At 43.5% G+C, this 13,982-nt stretch overlaps 1 protein-coding gene across 6 annotated transcripts in view; it reads right to left on the bottom strand.

Moving 5' to 3' along the window:
- Positions 1-13,157, bottom strand: part of PACSIN2 (protein kinase C and casein kinase substrate in neurons 2) — a 37,809-nt gene extending 24,652 nt beyond the window's left edge. Inside the window, exon 1 of one of the 6 annotated variants that reach the window (XM_027904869.1) lies at positions 13,007-13,157. The gene's annotated coding sequence lies outside the window, so the exon portion shown is untranslated. Of the gene's footprint in view, positions 1-7,783; positions 7,805-13,006 lie in introns of those variants that run through there. The other 5 variants (XM_027904866.1, XM_027904871.1, XM_027904870.1 and 2 more) reach the window with 5 other exon arrangements.
- Positions 13,158-13,982: the final 825 nt, after the last annotated feature.

Here is a 13,982-nt window from a genome sequence, read left to right as displayed (position 1 = left end):
ATACTTCCTGCTTACCTGGAGGTACGAGGCAGTAATCAGAATAAACCATGTGAGGAGAAGAAAATACACAGTTCTGGAGATAAAAACTGCACTCGCATTTCCTTTATAACACTCTGCCCCAACCTGGATTGGATTGGTAATTTTAAAACTTGTTTCTTTGGCTTTGGGTAAATTTTACCAGAAAACCACCTGAAGAGCTCAGGGCCATTTGTCAACTAAAGCAACTTCAAAAAAGACACTTTGATTTTTCAAATCAGATCTTTCAATTGTTTAGCCTTGAGTGATTAAAGTGATAAAATGCAGGAAAAACCTTCAGTTTAATTACAAGCGGTCACCCTTTTCTAAAGTTCACTTTTATAGAGCCCGTGACATCACCCACTAATTCACACGTGCTGTCAGAGTCTCTTAAAATGAAGTGAACCTTAATATTAATAAATAAACATTAACCTTAATATTCATAAATGAAAATTAGATAAATATGCCTTTGGGTTTGTTTCAAAGAAGCATGAAGGGGGCACAAGACCCCTCGGAACTTGCAAATTAAACTTGGTAAGCATTTAGTTAGAAAGCAATTTTAAGTGCCCAGACACTTTAAAAATAAATAAAAATAAATAAATAAATAACCAAGCGGAATTAGACAACCCTAACGGAAATTCAGTTTAGCAAAACATCAAGGAGAAATATCTAAGGGATATTTAGTTTAAGTAGAACTTTCCATTAGTGCAAAAACAAAGGTAACATTGATGTGTTCTCCAGGAGAGAACCCAGGAACCAGCATTTCCAGCTGACAAAGCAGATGCAGAGAAAAGTGGCTGCTCTAAACTGGCATCAAATTAAGGAGGAAAAAAAATTATTACAATAATTTTTTAAATAAATAAATAAATAAATAAATAAATAAATAAATAATACAACAACCAATCCAGAAATGGACCTTCCAGACAGCACAGGACCATCATTTCCAACATGATGAACACCCTCAAACAAACATTGCAAAACACCACCTTCCCTTGGCCAAAAAAGCTTTTATATCAGCTATGCCACAGGATAGTGCATTTTTGGTAGGAAAAAAAAAAAAGCAACTGGGAGAGTTGTTTGCCAAGCCATTCCATATTCTGTTGGCCAAACACTCACCTGAAAAGACTAAACTTTCATTAACGGGTATTTTTTTGTCTGTAAGTTGAACATTCAGGTTTATGATGTGAAAGGCCACGTGTAGCCCACGGTAAAGGTTATGATTTCTAATCCTACACAACTAGTGGAGAAGAGTGTTTTTAAATATCTCAGAGAGACGTGGAGGCACATTTTGCAGGCTCAGGAAACAGCTGTGTTGTTTCACAGTCAAAAGCTGTATTTTTCCACCTCAGGAAATATGGGGCTGGGATATTAATTAATGAAACACTGATGTGGGTTGAATAGAAGCCCTGACTAAACCCTCTCAATTAAGGTGAAACAGGGTTTTCTTCCCGCAGCTGAAGGTTAAATTGCTGTTCTTTACCCCAGGAGAGAACCGATTCCCACACCTCATTTGAGCCCAATCCAGCCCTGTCCTCAACACCAACTTATTTCCAAAGCGCTGGTAGGAACTGTCAATCCGTGCATTAACAACATCTCAGCAAACTTCACCTTCCACTGGATCTTTCCTGACCGTGGATGAAGAGAAGGCACAAAGAAAAACAGACCTTCCTATATAATTAATGTCTCCGAAGGACCTTGCTGAGGATGAGACAGGAGAAGACTCCCAGAGTCAGTAAAATAACTCAAGATCCCCACACCACAATGCACTCTTTAAAAAACAAACAAACAAAAACAAACAAACAAAACACATTATACTTCATCTAAACAGGACAGAGATGTCCCATTTCCACACAGAACTCCTCGGAGCTGAGTGGATTGTTCTCCACGAGGCAAAGGCAGCGATTTTCCGGGATAGCTCCTCACCACCCGTGCAGTGACAGATCTATCCTATCAAACCAGGAATTATTTGCTGGCACGGCTTTTGTTCAAGGGGCAGCCAAAGCTGGTACAGAGCTGTGTGAATTCTTGCTAAAGCATTAATTAAATGACCGCTTCCAGAATTGTTGGCCATCAGAAATCTCTCACCGGTAATTTCCATTATTACCAATTCTTCCTGCAGTCATTACCCCCTCCCTCACACAAGCCCTGCTGGCAAAAAGTGGGTCAAATCATCCTGCAACATTCCCCAGTTCCCAAAATATATCCAAGGGTAGTTTAGAGTTTGGGGAAAGCACTGTCAATGTATGAAGACAGCCTTGCAGATGAAAAGCAACGTTTTCAGCTGTGATCGTCATCAGATAAACGTTACACATCTTTTCAGAGGGGTCACTCCTGGAACTGATATAAAATTTATAGACAGTTCATAAATATAGAAAGAAAACAATCACAGCCACAATTAACCTCCACTGTCTTTCTTTTGCAGTAAGTTAAATAAGCAATTATTCATTTAGGAACAATGAAAGAGCTGTTCAAGTGTTTCAAAATCAATGCCATACTGTAACACGGCAAAAGAGCACGTGACAGTATTTCATATTTCAGATTAAACAAGATTAATTCAGATTTTAGAGCAAACTGAATCCAGCTCCTAAAGAACTATTAGGAAAATTAAACTGTGCTTGTGCTGAAGTTGGGGAGAAGAAACTCTTGAGTTCTGTTTGAACAGATTTTCAGCTCAGTGAACCTGAGCTAAACTTTAGCCAGGACCTCTCCTGTTTCTGGGCAATTTAATTTGCTGCTCCTGAAATGATAATTACTGCAGCAAAGCCAGAAGACCTGTACTTACAACTCAGTGATCTACACAACACGGGCTGCTGACCCAGCAGAGTTAAATATTTCCTAGAAACATTTAATTCTTTTTTTTTTTTTTTGGTAATAAATTTAATGAACTGGCTCCTTATACCAAGCTCACTGGTCTGAGCTACTGGAGGTATCGCTCTTAAATATTGTGGTGAGAGATCATATTTTATGGCCTTTCTTGCACCATAATTTGACAAGCAAAGACAGGAGTGGGGGTGGGATTTTTATCCAGGACATTTAAACCTACTTTAACCCCTAATGCAACTGAAAATGGAAAGTGTGTTGCTTTAAAAGAGATGTGAGAGATATGCGTATGAGATGCAGGTTGGGCAAGAGGGAAGGTGAAAGTTTTCCTTCTCCAAGGTTCCACTGATCTTATTAAGGGTTTAGAGCAGAGAGCAGAGTGGAGCAGCCAGAATTCCTGATGATTTTCACAGATCTGGGAACACATCATGTGCCCAAACACACAAATCACTCCAGTGCAGCATCTTAAAATGGGAAATAAATGCTTAACTTGGTGAAGTAACCTCTGAAAGACCTGGGGTCTTTTTTTACCCTTGTGCAGCTTTTCAGGAAAAGGAAAGCTTTTTATACCAGTCTTTTTTATGCCATTTTCAGTGAATGCCTGACTGAAGTACAAGTAGGTCAGCCATGTACTCCACAACCTAAATGGGACTGAAGTTCAAGGGAACTGGGACAAGAGGCCCCACGAGCTGACAGTTCCTCCCCTCACAATCACCACTGTAGTTCTGCAGTTAATAAATGTGCCATCACTGATTGCAGGGCATTTAAACAGCTGGGACCTGCACACTGGCAACGGGTAAAGGGCAGAAAAAAAAAAGTAAAAGGGAGGGAGATAATCCAAAGTTGAGTTTATTGCTGTTTGGAGAGCAGAGTCTGAAAAACCCTACTGTTGAAAATTTAGGGATGCAAGGCTATCTTTAATATATGTGGTCCAAAGCCTTCGTAAAAGCAGTAACAAAAACTGCCTTTTTCATTGAGGAATTTCAGCATTTTAAATGGTTACACAAGGATTCTCAAAAACAGGATCAGCTGCTGCTAAAGATAGAATTATACACCTTTTTTTGCTTCCTGAATTTAATTCTTGTGGCAAAGAGCTTCAGAAAAAAACAGATGACATTTCTTAAGCCATTTAATTTACTGCAAATCATTCCACACGTGGCAATCAAAGCGAAAAGCTGCCCAACACGAGGCCCCACACAAAGTCTGGAGTCTTGACATTCAAATGCAGCATCACCTGCTCAGTGGAAGCAGAATCCAGGTGGTGCAGTAAAATCATCCTGGAATTACAACATCCAGCTCGCCCACACACAAAAGGAACGGCCTGAGCCAGATTCCTGACATCTACTTCGTGTGTATAAACAATATATATGTAGTTTACATGCACACAAACACACAAAAACAGCCACTGCACAGGTTTTTGTGCCACCAGCCTAAAAAAAGAGAAGGGCTGATGAGTTCAACAGCTGCGAGATGAAAGCTTCGATTATGCAGGAAGAGCTTAGAAGTTGAACTGAAAGTAAGATTTCTGCTTCCCCAAGAATAAGAAAATCAAGTCACAGGCTTGCTCAGTGAATAATAAATTTCACATTTAACTATCTTCATCATATGGTAGTGGGAAGAATAGATATGCGAGATCTTGGAATAGTCAGGGGAAAAAAAAGGCTTAGGCAAATAAAGAAGCAAATGAATGACAACGAAGAAAACGTGACAAAAGTGGCCCACAAAAAGATGTTATTTATAATATTTACAAGCCACATATGTAGATATCTTTCATAAGCATGCCCCAGTTCAAGCCAAGAACACTTCAGCTGAGAAAAGGCATTTTTCACTTCTGGTTCTGAAGGCTTAAAGCTTTAATGGAGCCACCTGGTATGAACACAACCAGAAAAAATCAGGCCTGCCCTTAGAAAATCTCCTAAAGCTCAGAGCACACAGAAGAACAAATTTCAAAAGTAATTTTAAAATATTCTTTGGACTGTTTATTGAGGTTATGCAAAGTGTCCCTTCTTATGTGTTTCAGGCATAAGCACGATTTCAAAAAGGAACACTGAATGATGCATCAGCCACCCCCAAAAAAACAAAAGTAGGTATGACACTCAAAACAGTTGTATTTCACCACATCTAAAAAACTGCATTGGTAAAGAAAGTGCTATACAGAGTATTCAAGAGTTAAATAACTTTAGGTTGATTCCTTAAGCAGTGTGCATTTATTCTGTGCCTTGGAATTCATGAAACTGAAAATACAATGCCCAACTCTCAACACCCCAAACCAATAAAACCTCCCTTTTCCCCCCTCACAGAATGTGAATATTCAGCACATTTGATAGGAAGAGAAAATGTTTTATTGCCTGGTTTGTACTTGCCATAATGTCTTAAAAACTGTGGCCACAATTCCAAGTGCAAATGCCAGTTTGCAACCAAAGAAGGCTGATGTTTTTAGACCCTGTCATGGACTGGTAACACTTTGGCACTGGAAGCTCTTGGCTCTGGTTTGAGTCTGCCAATCCATGAGCTTCACCTGGGACAGAGCACAGTTTGCACCAGGAAAAATCCAATTCCATCAAAAATGACTTGACCAGGAAAAATCCCCCCTCCTAATCATTCACAGAAAATAAAGGTTGGATCTGTTTGCACCTTTAATACCAGATTTTAGCTGGGAAGGCTCCACAACAACTGTTCCAGCCTGGTGTGATTACCACTTCTGTAAGATAAAGGCACTGAGAGCTTATATCCCAAATTCCCAAAATCTCTAAAAATCACCCTTAGCAGTCCCCTAGTCAGGGTATTCCAACAGGAATATTCCAAGAACGTATTCCATGATTTCAGGGGTTGGATGCAAGTTACTGTGTGAATCTTCAGCAGCTTAACACAGATAACCAGGAATTCTGTATCAGGTCTGAAATTCCAGGAAAAATCAGGAGAAATCCAATAACAAATTGTGAATTTTCAAACAGGTAACTTCCTGAATATTTAAGCTTTAGATAAAACTTCTAATTGTTCCATTTTCATTTAATGCATTTGACACGTGTGGGTCAAATCCCTGCTCGTACTTGCCTTTCACCCAAAATGATATATTTTTTTTTTTTTAACTTAAACCAGAAAAATAACTGGGAAACAAGATATAAAAACGTCTTTTTGTGCCCACGGAGCTACATTTCCAGCACCTCTTTCAGTATTCACAGCTCCATAAATCAGTGAAGCACTTGAAACTGGGTGGTGGCAGATACATGGAAGACATGAGTTGCATTCCATCTTTTTTGGGGGGGAGCAGATACTACAGATAGACTGAGATTTTTCACAGTACCCCAAATTTATAACTCACATCCTGATTCTGACGTCAGTGCTCAGGTGCGATATTTTTTCATCTTAAGCTTTTAGTCTTAAACTTAAATTTGTTTCATTTCAAGTTAATTTTTAAAAATTTAATCAATTAAATAAAATGAAACTAAACTTTAAACTTCATTTAAATTTAAAAATGTCTTTGCCCATTCCAATAATTCTCATGAGCTGCACAACTAAAGCGGCTCCAATTTAATTCATCCTGGAGGGCACTGCAGAGATTCCTGCAAGAATTGCAACACGAGCTGACCAAGCAATTTAACAACGGCAGGAGTCTTAAATTGCTCCTTTCTCCCCATTTGCAGGGTTGAACAGAGCACAAGCCAACTGCTATTGCATGACAAGGAGGGTTTCACAAGATTTTTATTAAAGATTTCTTTCTGAGATCACATAACTTTGTTCTCTAACTGTTCACTGCAATAAAAAAAAAAAAATTAAAAAATCCCAGGATTCACGTGACACATTTTCCCTTGGCAAACTCAAAACACGTTGGGAGGGGCATATTTATTAAAATCTTCAGCTTCTGGGGGTATTTTTTCCTACCTAATAGGAAAGTGTCCCACCTAAATTAGATACTTGACACATCCCGGAAAATTTATAATGTTTTTATGGGATTTTTAACTCCAGAACTGAACTTCTAACATCGCTCACAACTCAGATAAATGATATCAAAAGGTATTATACTGGGACAGCATTATTCACCCCCAAAAATGTGGTATTTTATGCATATTTATGAAATGAAAAACCCCCATAAAATGTGCACAATGAAAACACCTTTGGATGTGTTTGAAAATCATCAAAACCTGCTCATCTCTTTCCATATTTCCCTGCTCTGCAGTAAAACCCCTCAGCATAAAACCTGCTGAAATTATTACTGCAAACCCAGTCATTCTGTTCAGCAGCACATTCATTACAGGCTAAATTTAGCCCCATTTTGCCTTAATTACAATTGCACAAAGTGTCTCTGCAATACCTAAGAAGGAGTGGGAACAAAGGTGCTTCCTCTGCGGCCTCTTTGGCAGGAGAGAGGAGGAGGGATAAAGGGGAATCTCCTGTTCCAGTTCCAGTTTGTCTGCACTGAAAAACCCCAGATAACTGGAGAATACATCACATTTTATCAGCCTGATCAAAGTCTAAAGCCAAAAAAAAAACACAACCCAACTATAAGTTGTCTTGCAGAACCCAAAATAAATACAGAATCAAGGCATGGGGATTTGGTTTCTCTCTTTGTGTTTATCACTTACTGGACTCAACAATGATTAACATTTGCACCACGCAGGTTTTATTGGTGATACCCACACCACCCACAGGATTTACATTCTACCGGGACTTGTGGAATAGCCTCTAAATCAAGTGCTAAAAATACAGTCATTTGATCCAGACTAAGCCCACACGATGCTCTCTGACACAGGGACACTACAGGCAAAGCAGCTGCTTTTATGCTACTTTGGACAAAGGATTTCTTAGCCAAATTCAAACCAATTTTAAGATCAAATATAATACCTAATTATTTTTAAGGTTCACCTGCAGATTCTTTAAAACTATGTGGACTGCCTTTTAATCTCCTCAAATTTGTGTTTACAAAGATAAATAATAAATTAGGTCCCACCTCAATGAACAGACAAGACATTCATGATATCCAGTGAAGGCAGCAATTAAACAAAGAAGGGCACAAAATGTTCTGCAGTTGTGTTTTGTGCTGCTGAAATGTTCTCTACTGGCCAATCTGAGCACTTGCTTCAAAAAAAAAACCCATCAGGTAGAGTAGAACTTTACTGAGAAAAGCCAAGACTGGGTTTAGAAAAGTAACAGAAGAATCCAGGTTCAAAAAATTATTTAACACTTAATTTCTTCTATAAAAACAGTATTTCACCACGTAAGAATAAATCTCAGCATTATACCTTAGACACACCTACTAGTGAGTATTCGAAAAGTTAAAAGACAGGGACTTTTGACTCCTTTCTACTTGGAACTTGTTCAGCTTTAAAATCTCTTTCAACTGTCTCCTGCTCCTTCCACACTGAAATGCTTTAAGCAAAAACACAAGAAATAAACAGCAAGTTCACCTTTAAATTTATGAATTTAAGATGACTTGATACTTATCTATTCAACCATGCACTTAAAATTGGTAAAAATCACAGACCATAAATTTAAGCACATCTTCAGTTTGCTTAACTCTATTTAGAGTTTGAGGGGACAGTCTTGAGACAGTAAGTTGTATTTGCGCAGCTCATGTAGCACAACTTCAGCTGCCAGGCTGAGTAACAATTTTGTGTACAAACTGTGTTAATACACACTTCATTTCCCTTACTTTATTACGTACTGATTATCAGTGGTGAGCACAAAGTGCTACAAGTTACAAGATGCTTTGCTAACACCAGGGACAAGCAAGTGCACAGACAACACACAAACCCTGAAAAGATGGGGGGAAAAAAGGTATTTTGATTGTTAATGTGCAAGCACACAAGTAAGAGATTAAATTTTTGCCTCAAGCCCTTTTAAACCCACTGAAATTCACTGTAGGTGTCCTGTGAGTGAACAGTTTGCGTGGGGTTATAATGCAGGTGGAGAGGACTAAGTGGCCAAGAAAGGAGTGGTGACACTTCTGCAATAATATTTGAAATATCAGCAGGTTTAAAGAACACTGACACTCCAGAGACATTCTGGAACACCTCCCAACAGCTCCAACTGGTATCTAACAGAGACCACCAACACACACCCCACAACACAGAGCTCTCAGCTGCTCCTTGAAGCTGCCGCTCCAAGGAAAATGCCACGTTATCATGGAATCCTTTGTGTCCCACGTCTCCCTTTCCCAGCTCTAACACCGGTGTGGAATTGAACATCCAGTAACAGTGACATTCACCACGAGGGCATTTGACACGTTATCAATATTATCACCGAGCTACCATTTCTCCCAACCAGAAAGCAGCACTGCCCCCACCATTTTTGCTCTTATATTGAACTCTGGTTTGCCATTCGCTGGCTTAGAGTTTGTGACAAAAGATTGTTTAAAATATTTGGTCTGGGGACGCCTTGGAATTAATTCTTAACCCAAAGCAGGGTCCAAAAAAGGGTTAACAACATGCATTGGCCCAAAGCCAAACAATGCACAACACAGGTTTCCATTATTACCAAAATATTTACAATGCCTCCTGTACTCTGGAGCAGCTTTTAAATATTTGCACGTTCTAAAAAGTTGAACCAAACCGCGGTATTTGAAGCCTGAGGGACGTTTTCTTTTTGCCTCAGAGCCCGTTTCTGTGCAGGGTTTCCACAGCCAGGCCACTTCTACCCCTATTTACTAATTAGGGCTGGTACTTGCTCAAATATTGACACATCCTGTCCACCGAGGATCACAGGACTCTACCCACACACGCCAGCTCAGCAGAATCACCCACACTCCAAGGGCCAACATTATCAGAGAAATCTGGGCTGTTCCCTTCCCCCAAGAAAGGCACCTTGGAGAAGACACAAAGGACCAACGCTCAAGTCTTGTGACACACCTGTAGACCCCAGAACACAACAGAATTTACCATCAGCTCCAGGTTATTCCTCTCAACCCCCATGGGTCAATCAGCCAGGTAACATTCCTAGTAATTAAATATGCCATTTATTCAACCACAGACTCGGAATCCTTAAATTGGTTTATCTCGGGACAGTTACATCACTGTTATTTCCTGCTTTCTTCCTTTTCATCTCCTGGGAACAATCCATCATTACATTAAGTCAAGCCAAAAATCACTCACTGGGGTTAGGTTGAAAGGAACAATGGCCCTTCTTGAAGTTCTGGGGATTAAGACAGAACTGGAATTAAATCCTGTGTTACAAAGAAGTTGTTAATCTCACAGACTGCTCTTCAGTTCAAGCATTAGAGAGACTTCATTCCAGGCAACAAGTAAGTCATTAAATCTTATTACTTTTTTTAAAAAAGCAGAGATTCCAGGAACCAAAAAGACACGAATCTATCAGTTTACCTGCATGTTTAAACAACTCCATTAAAGGAAAAAAAAAAAAAAAAACACCAACCAACTCTTCCATCTGCATCTACTGTTCTCCTGGCTCACTGGATGAGAAGGTGCACTTTTTCCAGGATCTGCTATTCCCACATTGAGAAAAACATTCAACAACTCAGAACAGAAAGCTGAATTAGCTAGTTTTCACCTTTTTTTTTTTTTTTTTTTATTACTTTTAGCTACTTTGTATTACTCCCACAGACTCATACAAGCACAGGCAGTTTGTGACTGGCAGCAGCCCTGCTAAGCATTTTATCCTCTTCCAGCTCCTGCAAGGAGCACAGGAATTTCTTGCCCCACTCCAAGCTGCAGGAGCCTTTAGGCTCATTTTAAGCACAGAATGGACAGCTGGCCACCCTGAAGCAAGGGGCTCACTCAGCTCTAGAGGAGGAAAAGGCACCCAACAATGTTGTGCAGACAGACCACGAGCAAAGAACTTCTCATGACCTACTCTAAATCATCCAAACACGTCAAATATAACAAGTTCACCACACTGATTTTTCAGACCAACATTCAAGTGCCTTGACACAAAATTTGAAAGCAGACATCTGCCCCTGAGAAGAAATATGTCATCTGGGTGTTTTCTGGAGGTGTTGTTTAAAAACACTCGTAGATCACAATGATCACAGTCAGAAAGTCACCTCACTATGACAGTGCTTCAAAGGCATAAATAAGAACAAGTAGAAAAATGCAATTAATTATATACCACGAAGTAAAATCAAGCTTTTCTTGCAGAGGTGCCTTATGGAATACAGAAGCTTCCTCATGACCCTGTGACAGTTTAAAAAAAAAAAAAAAAAGTGAAAGAACACTTAAGGCCATCCACACAGCAAACCCCAAGCCTGGCAATCATAAATGCCATCTAATTTGTCAGCTCAATGTTAATTACTGCACCCACTTGCAGCACACCCTCTTAAAATGAGAGTAAAAAAAGAAATCAATTTTAAAAAATCCCAACCAGTTTTGCCTATCAACCCTTAATAAACTGTTTAATCATTTGTGCTTTCTTTCAACACCAAAATTGTTGCTCCATGTGTGGTATGCAGTTCAAACCCCAGGGCAGTTTTTAATGTTTATTCTGCTGTGGCACTGCACAACACACTGACCTGAGCCAACAACGAAAAAAAATAATCGACTCCAGATCTGTAAATTCCTTACTTGGACAGAGAACAGCACCTGCACTCCTGCTCGCCATACCCAAGCTGTGCTTCTGTCATGATCAGAGACCTCCAAAATGCTGCTGCACTGGGCTAAACAAGACACACACGCTCCTTTTCAAGCTGACTCAGTCAGAGCTGGCAGAATTTAACTATTATCTTGGAAGGCAAAATACAAGTTTGACAAAACACCACTTCAGGCAGGTACAGGTATAGAGGAGTCAGCACATTAGCCCTCAGTGTTAACAACCTTAATAGTGAGGAATGCAATTAAGGAGTTGTGCCCATCCGAAATACAGTTTGAGGTGACTCTCACCTTGAAGTCGTCGTGTCCTGTGTGTCCCCCTGGCCCAAGGAAGCGACCAAGCGGTGTTTTTCTATCAGTCCCGTGCCACAGACACGCGAGAACGATCCTTTTGTTGCGCTAAAACCCCGTTGTTTACATAATGCAGTCTTCACTGTAACTGTATATAAATGCACTATCATTGTTTTAGCTTTTAAAAGCAGGGGGAAGGTTTTGTCTTTAGAGAAGGGCTGAACAAACGCTGGAATTAGATCAAAATTAGCAGAAGGGGATCCCCCCCCCCCTCCCTACAAAAGCAAGAGGAAAGAGTCTCGTGGCAACCTTTTAAGAAGCCTTTTGGAGGTCGTGGAGCACAACAGAAGAGAACAAAAGTAACACATCCAAAGGCTCGTTTTTCACCCCAGTCTGGGTCAGGTGGAAAGGATCAAACTTACACAGATCGGTGCACTGGTTTTAAATTGTCTTAACAATTTAATAAGTAAGCCGACGGTTCAAAATTGCAAGGCTACGTTGAGTTTCCAAAGGTTCAGCTTGCAAAGGGCAGCACTGCATCTTCCTGGCTTCCTTTGCCGAGAGGGCAAAAGGGTGAAGGAAGGCTCAGAAGGCTGAATCTCTCCGAGGAGTGAATCCATCAGCTTCAGAGTCACTGCAGCCCCGGACAGCCCGGCAGCTGGGACGGATCCATACAGCCAGCACTGTACAGACCCTGTCCCTCCCCGACCAGGTAGCCCCGGAGCACATAAAGGGATGTCTGTCTCTCCCACGGTTTCGGGAGATGAGGAGATTCTTTCCACGAGCCAAAAAAGGGAAAAGTCCAGACAGAAGGCGGCAACGGCAAGACCGAGAAGCCTGGCTCGGCTGGGTCATTCTGGCACTCGGAGGGGTGTGAGCCGCTTAAAACATCCCTGTCCCCCCTGGAAACACCTCCTCCCACCAACCCAGCACCATCACCTGCCAGTGGGTGACTTCACCACCCAGGGATTTCGCCGCCGGCAGGAAAAACCCACCCGCCGGAGTGCAAGGGCTCCATCCTCGCCCTCTCTCCCCGCGCCCCCCTCCCGAAGGCAGCGCCGTCCGAGGGGGTCACCAAACTTCGGCGAGCGCCGAGCTCTGCCCTCCTACAGGAACCGAGCCGGTGTCGTCATCCCCCGCCGGCCCCAGCCCTGCCCTTGCCCGCCGTGCAAGGAGAGCTTCACCTTCCCCGCGCCCTCCGCAAGGGCAGCGCCGGCCCCTCCGCCGGCCCCGCCGCGGGGTCCCCGGGGCTCCCCGCCCGGCCCGGCGCGGCCCGACCGGACCCCTCGCCCGCCACGGACCGCAACCCCGGCCTGCACCTCCGGCCAAAGCTCCAGCCTCACCTGCAGCGCCGGGAGCCGCCCGCGCGCTGTGCCCGGTGGGGGTCGCGGGATGTGCGGGCGTGTGACCGGACGGGGAGAGCGCGGCGGACGCGGCCGGGCCCCAGCGCTGCGCTCCGGCCCCGCTCCCGCTCCGTTCCGATCCGATCCGCTCCGCTCGGCGCCGCCGCCGCGACTGCCGCCCCCGCCCGCCCTGCGCCGCCGCGCCCCGCCCCGCCGCCGCCCCATTGGCTGAGCGCGCTCCGCGCCGGGGCTCCCATTGGCTTCCCGAGGCTGTCAATCAACGCCGCTTCCTCAGAAAAGGGGGGACGGGGCGGGGCTGGGAGGGGTGGGGCTGGCGCGCGCGCCCGCGCGGCCGGTGCGCGCTCCCTGAGGGGCAGCTGAGGGGGAACGGCTCGGGATGGGGGATCGGACACTGTGGGGGAACAACCTCGGGATGGGGGGGATCGGGCACTGTGGGGACACCTCGGGATGGGCTCTCCAGTCACCTCAGGGAGGGGCTCGAGTCACCTCCATCCAGGTGTGTCCCCGCAGGACACCTCGGGGTCACCTCGAGAGGCTCCGGTCACCTCGCGGGGATGATGAGGGGATCTCCGGCCACCTCCAGGGTCACCTCGGGAAGCAGGGGACACATCCAGGTGTGTCCAGGTGCAGGACAGCGCTGGCGGAACGTGGTGGGGATATTTATTTTAGCCAGGACTGTTTGAAGTTCCCAGCGGGAGCCGCCGCGGTGACCTTGTGCCGTCCCTTCGAGCCTTCGCCTTCTCCCCTCCTAATTCCTGCTGCTTCGCTGCCATCTGCCCTTCTCATCCCCGCTGTGCCTCCGGCGCTGTCCCTCGGGATTGCCTGGTCCGAGGACAGCACAGTGGGCAGGGCTGGAAAAATAGTCCTGAGAGTCCTTTCCTCTTGGCCGCGGTTCTTGTGCAAGAAGGATCCAGCATAGGATCAGGATCGGCGCCAAGCCTTCCTGTACTCTTTC

Source organism: Empidonax traillii, unplaced genomic scaffold (genome assembly GCF_003031625.1).
Source record: "Empidonax traillii isolate 1590-97213 ecotype Southwest subspecies unplaced genomic scaffold, ASM303162v1 scaffold1099:size633499, whole genome shotgun sequence".
Classification (NCBI taxonomy): domain Eukaryota; kingdom Metazoa; phylum Chordata; class Aves; order Passeriformes; family Tyrannidae; genus Empidonax; species Empidonax traillii.
This window is presented reverse-complemented; position numbering and strand designations above follow the sequence as displayed.